We start from the raw sequence: 7,713 nt of genomic DNA on the forward strand, positions 1-7,713 counted from the left end.
GGCACTTTACCACCCCTAAACACAAAACCCAAAATCACAAACTTAAATATTCCCTGTGTTCTATGCTGTTTTCTTCACAGAATCTTCCAAGCCTCTGCGCTTTAGATGCCCAGAAACACCTGGTGAAAACAAGCTGAGACGAGCTGAAAGAGCCTCTTCACTGAAATGAGAGGAGAGCTCTTACCCCAGCACATCCCAGAGAGGGAATGAAGCCCCTCAGCCACGGCTGGGGTTAATATACCCCTGATTGTGCCCGCCTCTCGTTCCCATGGCACCCGGGAAAAGGGAGGGGGCGAATCCCACCAAGCCCTCAGAGCAGCTGCAGCTGTTTGGCTCTGACTCACATTCAAGGGCAGTAAAGGGCTTGTCATAGAAGAAAGTTCTTCAGAAGAATAGCAGTACTTTCTTTTTTGCAACAACTACTTGGAGCAGAAGAACAGAAAACTGGCAAGATATAAAACTTTGTGGTAAGGTTACATAGCTGGATAAATTGGGTAATTGAGTAATTTGCTGTTACCTTATATAATTATTCTGTGTTTAACAAAAGCCATCTAATAAATTCACACCCAAAACTCCAGCAGCCCAACTGGCCCTACCAAATCTCTATGTTTATGCATACAGTAAACAAAACCAAAATCCCAGTAATACCAATCAGAAGTCTGTGAAAGAAACCTATTGAAATTGATCCTACCTCAAATACAAAACAACCCATCCAAAGTTAGCTTCACTCAAAAAACAATTTGCACAGAGTTAATAACACCAAGAAATAAAACAACACACCATATACCACCAATGAATATAACAGTGAAGAAAAAAAACCCACTTTTTTTTGTTTTTTAAACTAACTTCTTTTATTAGCTAGAACAAAAGATTTTGCCAGGACTGTAACAACAACTTCTTCTCCTTCTGAAATGTCCCTTCTTCTTCCCAAATTCCTTAAAACTTCTGAATTTACATCCAAGCAAAAAGCAAAATTCGTGCACTTGTGCATTCGATGCTCCTGTCAGATTCTCTGTTTCCCTCCCCATCTTCTTACACTTTCAGTCTTCACACTGTCCTGCCGTGATGAGTTTGACGGAAGAATTGGTAAACGTTAGGAGAGGATTTCCCTGCCTCCCTCCCCAAAGCTGGTTTCCTTAGTGCATTTCACTCAATCCCAAGCCGGCAGTGATGCACGCTCACCTCAAGGCTCACAGCTGCTCGGCTAAACTCGGCTGCAATCGGCTAAACTCGGCTATTGTCGGCTGCATTCGGCTGGACTCGCCTCTTCGGCGCGGCTCGGCTCGCTTCGGCCGAACTCGGAGCTGCTCTCTGCGCTCGGCGCGGCTCGCCTCGCTTCAGCCGAACTCGGAGCCGCTCAGTGCACTCGGCTCGGCTTGGCTCGCTTCGGCCCAACTCGGAGCCGCTCAGTGCGCTCGGCGCAGCGTGGCTCGGCTCGCTTCGGCCGAACTCGGAGCCGCTCAGTGCACTCGGCGCGGCTCACCTCACTTCGGCCGAACTTGGAGCCGCTCTGTACGTTCGGCGCGGCTCGGCTCACCTCGCTTTGGCCGAACTCGGAGCCGCTCAGTGCGCTCGACGCGACTCCGCTCGGCTCCCTGACGGCGGGCAAGCGGCGCCGCCTCACGTTAAACTCGCCCGGCTCGGGGGTCTCCTGCTGCCGCGTCCCGCGGGCGGCCCGGCCATCGCACGGACACGATCGGGAGCGCGGGGTGGCACAGGAGCTCATTGGGCTGTGACCGCACTCGTGCTAATTAGAGCGCACGAGAGCAGCGGGCTCAGTTCGGCTGAGCTTGGCTCGGTTCAGGCAGCCTTGCAAGCCTGGCCTCGGTTCGCTCGAGGCCGTCAGGTTCGGCCGGTCTCGCCTTGGTTCGGCTGAGCTCGTTCCATTCGGCCGAAGGCGGCGTCATTCGCTCGTGTTTTTATAAATATCTTTCTATATTGACTGTATATTTCTATATTTAGATTTATATTTCTATAATACTTCTTTTATTCAAAATAAAACCCCCATCTCTAGCCAAATAAATACAAAAAACCACCTTTTTTCAAACGATATTGAAACATTTCTATACTTAGTATAATTATATGCACATTTATATTTATAGTTTCTTTTGATGCAGTGTATTATTAATTGCATATAATAGACATCAAATTCTAGAAGTGGATTTAAATTATTATTTATGTATCATATCTACTGCTACAACTAATTTTTTCTTGTTTTTAAACTTTTTATATATATATATATATCTGTATTTATTTATGATATATTCCTATGCTTACATTTCTACCTTCATATTATTTGTATTTATAATTTTTATAATCAAAACCCTGCCTATTGACAAATAAAAAAGCCTGTTTTATGTAATGATTTTAGAAAATATTTTCATGTTTATAATTTTCATATTTATATTTATAATTTATTCTATATTACATGAGAACACACCTGCTCCTGCACCCCAGCGGGGCTCCTTCTCCTGGGGACATTGGGGCGCCCCAACGGCATCAGAGCCCCGAGTCTTCACCCCCTTCTCCTCTATTTAGAAACTACACTGGAACTTCTTTCTGGAAACAAAGACATTACCTAAATCCTCTCCCCGTGTCCCAGACAGATAGATATTCAGTTATTAGTTGGCTGGGCAGCAGTTTCTTAAATAGAATGATAAACAAGATGTGAACATTTTAGCTACAAGGAAATAGGCAAATCTGAACAAGGTACTGATGGCCAGCCACTGAAGTTATTTTGAAGCAATTTTTTAAACAATAAAATACTGATACCACAAAAATAAAGCAAAAAGCTAACTACTGGCTAAGAAAAAATTAACTTTTGACAGCAACAACATTCCAACCACACAGGCTTTTTCCCGATGTCATACCTTATAACTACCTCTCTTGGGAATTCTCATCATGTATCCCAAAAGGAATAAATACCTCAGAGCGTCCTAAAGCAAAAAGTAGCACACATGAGCTCCTCACACTCCCGGGAGGCCAGCACAGCATGCACTGAGTCTGCAATGAATTCTGCTCAGTGAGGGTCTGCAAACAAAGGTTCAACTGATGAACTGAACTGATTTTAAAGGGAGGTTTTCTAAGCACTGAAGCACAACAAAGAACAAGCAACAACAATTCTTAAAAAAATCTGCAAGTTTTATTTAGCGTATATGCAACTGATTTCCACGCTGTGGCTTCTCACTTTGATTTGTCTTTAGGTTCAGGAAGATGACAATGCACACTCTGCCTTCCCTGAGCCCCCACAGCAGCTGAGCGCTGCTCTGTGTGCTCAGATCATCAGGAACTGCATTACACGTGCCCGGATGGACTGGAACTGCTCTGCTGCAGATTCAGGAGACGATGGCAGAGAGGGGCTGGCCAAGGCGTCGTCCCAATTCCATTGCTGTGTGACGAGAAGCAGTTTGTTCCCAACAGCTGCAACAATCCCCAGCTCCCTTCCGTGGTGAGTACCGATGGCACACAAATGGCAGCCTGAGGAAATCGTGTTCTGGGCTCTAAGTGCTTGGGACAGGGTCTGATTTTTTGTTTTGTACTTGTATGATGATTAGTACAACAGGGCTCTGATGGATGACATGGCAACACAGAACTAAAAACTCCTCGACAGGATTACATCAACTTCTAGGAAAAGACAAAAGCTTAGGACCCTTCTGAAATCTACTTTTAATCCAAAGCACGGGGATTGTCAGCATGCTGCACCTTCCAGCTTTTCAAAGCAGCTTACCTCTGAAGACCAGGAAACATTGATTTCTACAGAAACAATGGGCAACCCCCAGGCTAATCTCAGCACTACTGTTTAATAGGGGACCTGCCAGCGTGCCAGTCCAGCTTCAAGTGTGCTTTACTTCAGTCTAACATCCCCACACAATTCTTCTCACATCTCCCAACCCTGACATCTTATTTTCCCCTAAAGCTTCTCTTCATTAGCAATTTCCAAGTAACATGGTATTTTTACAACATTCAAAAATGTCATGCTGGACTGTGCTAGAGAGTAATCTGCAAATATAAGCTGAGCAAAGTTTGAATTGACTTGTCCAGAGAAAAAAACTACAAGTGAACACCTACACCTGCCTACAAAGAGCTAACAAGCCCCTGGCAGCTGCCAGCATCAAAGCACAGCGGATGTCTCTAATACAGGGTAAGGATAACAATATCACCTTCTGTTCTCTCCAGCTTCTTTTCCCTGCAGTCATATTTTGCTTCTTATGATTTTTTTAGTCTCTGTATCTTCTTGGACAGCACTGAGCCCGACGACAAGGATACGAGAGTCTTTCCCTGCCGGACGGAGAGAACCAGGAAAACAGTTAAAAAAAGGGCAGTTTGAAATTCATACTTGCAACGAGAAGCAGCGCCTAACCAACAGAACAAAAGTAAACCAAGCATGATACCTCCCTGGGGACAGAAGACTTATAAACTCTCCAGGATTCACAATTCTAGCGACCAAACCCTTCAGGACAGCAGCCAAGTGTCCCATGGGGTGGTGCTGCACCAAAGAACCATCTGAGAGGTTCCAAAGAGTGAAATGCACAATATTTTGCAAAGACAAAAAATCCTGCAAAATAACAAAAATACAATAGATGTAAACTACAGGGCAAGAGTACAAGTGTTACCTTTGGCAGCTGGAACCATCCAGGTGAGCACCTCATAACTGGATCCTCGCCAGAGTTTGAACCCTTCAGGACACAGAAGGGTTTTCCCCAGAAATTTCACAGACTGAGTTTTGATAGAAGCACGCTCGCCGGATCCTCAGAAACGTCGCCCATTCTCCAGGTGTCTGGAGAGAACTGCAAATGGCTCTCACGTAGTTGGAGCTAGTTCTGTAAGGTCTCAGGGTGAATTTCACCAGATGCAACCAAATTGGGCAACTCCCAGTGGGACAGAAGGAACCCAAAGCTTGGGTAAGCAGAGCTGCAGCAAATACTGAGGAAACAAACATAACAGCGTAAAAAATAATAAACCATCCTTTTTTTTCTCTTGCTTTTGTTTTTTTTTTCTTATTCAGATCAGCATAGCAATTAAAGAGAAGATGGAAAACTCACCATTACTGAACATTTCATCATCTGTAAGCTGAGCATCCTTAGCAAAGAGGACTCCAAAGTTAAAATTCACTGATCCCTGGGAAATAAAGCCAAATATTGTATGGTAAACAATCAAACAGCAGACATAAAAATTTGTTTCCTCTAAGGACTTTCAGGTATGTATGTATCTTTGCATTACACATTAGAACATACACTTTATGCCATCACCTAATACATAATAATTTACCTTTAAATTTTGATAGTATAGCATGAATTTTTAACTTAAACTGGTGATCTATTATTATTAAGTTGGTGCCTAAAGTTATTTCTGCTGTCACGTTCAAAAAAACATGAATTTTTTTTACTGGAATGAGAAATTGATTTCAAAGTCATCACAAGCCCACCAAAACACAAAGCTGGGTTCACTGGACGGGTCTGTGAGCTAGAAGTAGTTAGGCTTGTACTTCCCTCTTGTTCTTCCAGAACCAATAAATCCTGTCAACAAAACCAGGATCTTTAGCCCGCTGCTGTGAAAAATTCTACAAGGATGATGGTTTGATTTGTGTTTAGAAGTTTTGATTTGAAATGGCCAGTCCAATGGATAAAGACAGTTTAAGTAGTATTACATTACTATTATTATTATTTCTATTATTATTTTTACTATTACTACTGCTATTTTTATCACCTGCTACTGGAAGAAACAAACCAGTAGTTCCTATACTTAATTACTTTTATTGCCAGGAAATAATAAAGAAAAAGAACCAAACCAAAAAAAGTCACTTCCTACCTTTTATATCAAGGGATGAAAAATTTCTCTTGGGCTCTTCTCCATTTTATCAAGACTCATAGCACTGAAAGGCAAACAAAACAGTGCTTTATAGAAGGGCAAGTGCACGTTTCAAGGCTGAACCACCAACTGATTGTAGTGACAGCACTTACAACATGAATCCTTCCTAGAGCCTCTGTGAAATGGAATGTTCTGTGGAACTGCCATTTCTTTCCCAAAATACTAACTTCCAACACTTCCTAATCGTATTTTGTATTTTAAAACAAAAGAAGATAGTGAGACTCTGTGCGGAGATCAGGTTTAAATTTATTTCCTTCTAAAGCACAGAGCTCTGTTCCATCACCCTTCCCTTTGGCTCTACACTGAACCATGGTGAGCATTTGAGGAGTGCTCAATAACCAATTCTATTTCTCTCTTTTTCTAGTTCTCTCTATTCCTAAATAATTCAAGACAAGTCAAATGAAAAATGACAAGTTCAGCATCCAAGTCACACTTTTTCCCTTGGTCTGCTCAAGAACAGGCTCTAAATCCACTTATTGCTGCCTTGAACGATTCAGACTTGCAAAACCATTTTCACATGTTTTACAGGTTTATCATAAAACCCACAGAACACAAGCTCTGAATTACAGGAAAAGGTACACAGGCAAATATCTAAAGGGATAACTTATTTGTAAATACATACCTTGATAGAGATCGCACTGAGAACGTTTCTGTGGGACTCTAAGGGACGCATGTTTTCTGAGCACCCTGTAAACAAGAAAAGCTACGATATATTACAGGACATCCCCACTTTTTCTACATATTCAAATAAGATTTTTAATAAAAACAATTCAGTTAAAAAAGAAGGAAGAAAACCAAGCTAATTTTACTCAGCTGTATTTACTGCCGATTTAGAGAAAAATGCCGGGCCACGTCGGCCGTTGTGTCACACGCCGCGCCGGCAGCAGGGCCTGCCGGGAGTTGGAGTCTCGGGCTGGCAGCCACTCATGTGCCGTGATAGCCGTTGCATCACACGCCGCGCCGGCAGCAGGGCCTGTGGGGAGTTGTAGTCTCGGGCTGACAGCCACGGCTCCGTCCCCTGCCACCGGGAGCTGCAGTCCCTCCCGGGCATCAAACGGGTCCTTCGCCCCAGGGCGGGGAAGGACCTGAGGCAGCACTGCTCCTCCCGAATGCCCTCTCTTTTTCCCTCCAACTCTTTTTCTTTTTTTAACTCTGTTTTTCACCCCTTTCTTCCCTTCTGCTCTCCTGCTTTCTTTCCTTTCCTTTTTTTTCTCCTTTTTTTCCCTTCCCTTTCCCTTTCTTTTTCTTGTATTTCTAATCTTGGTTTTCCTTTCTAGCTTTAGAATAAAAAAGCAGCAGTAGTAACTTTCAGGCTACCTGGGAGTAAAAAAAACCCCAAAACTATAATGATTGAAAGAAAAGTATTTATTCCCTGGGAGCCTGAAATTTTCTACTGCTGCACATGACACAGAGCTTTTTATTCCTTCTTATATATAGTTGATATTTTATACTCACTTTATACACCGCCCCCTGCCGTCTGCACCGGCGCTCTGCAGGCAGAGCGCTGCGACATCGTTCGGTTCTGTTTAAATAAACTCGGCTAAATTAGGCTTGGTTCGGCTTAGGTCTAAAATCGTTTCGGTTCGGCTTTTCGTCTAAATTCGGCTTCTCCGGCTCTTCGGCTGAACTCGGCCCGGTTGGGCTAAAGTCGGTCATATTTGGCTCTTTGTCTAAATGCGGCCAATGTCGGCTACACTCGGCTATTGGTTACACTTGGCTATCATCGGCTCTTCGTCTCAAGTCGGCTGTGTTTGGCTACACTCGGCTCTTTGTTTCAAGTCGGCTGTGTTCGGCTACACAAGGATCTTCGGTGAAACTCGGCTGTTGTCGGCTAAACTCGTCTCT

General features: G+C 43.5%; 2 long non-coding RNA genes across 3 annotated transcripts; both read right to left on the reverse strand.

Moving 5' to 3' along the window:
- Positions 1–3,114: 3,114 nt before the first annotated feature.
- On the reverse strand, positions 3,115–5,120 carry LOC131095831 (uncharacterized). The gene is made up of 3 exons (XR_009115916.1): positions 5,043–5,120; positions 4,614–4,923; positions 3,115–4,278 (listed from the first exon to the last, which is right to left on the reverse strand). It is a non-coding gene; the product is annotated as an uncharacterized LOC131095831 (long non-coding RNA).
- A 47-nt stretch (positions 5,121–5,167) lies between these two features.
- LOC131095833 (uncharacterized) lies at positions 5,168–7,394 on the reverse strand. 2 transcript variants are annotated; one of them, XR_009115918.1, is made up of 4 exons: positions 7,324–7,394; positions 6,491–6,555; positions 5,809–5,872; positions 5,168–5,516 (listed from the first exon to the last, which is right to left on the reverse strand). It is a non-coding gene; the product is annotated as an uncharacterized LOC131095833 (long non-coding RNA). The 2 variants fall into 2 exon arrangements; XR_009115917.1 differs by lacking the exon at positions 7,324–7,394 and having other exon boundaries at positions 6,491–6,666.
- Between the last annotated feature and the right edge of the window lie 319 nt (positions 7,395–7,713).

This window comes from Melospiza georgiana, chromosome Z (assembly GCF_028018845.1).
Source record: "Melospiza georgiana isolate bMelGeo1 chromosome Z, bMelGeo1.pri, whole genome shotgun sequence".
Lineage (NCBI taxonomy): Eukaryota > Metazoa > Chordata > Aves > Passeriformes > Passerellidae > Melospiza > Melospiza georgiana.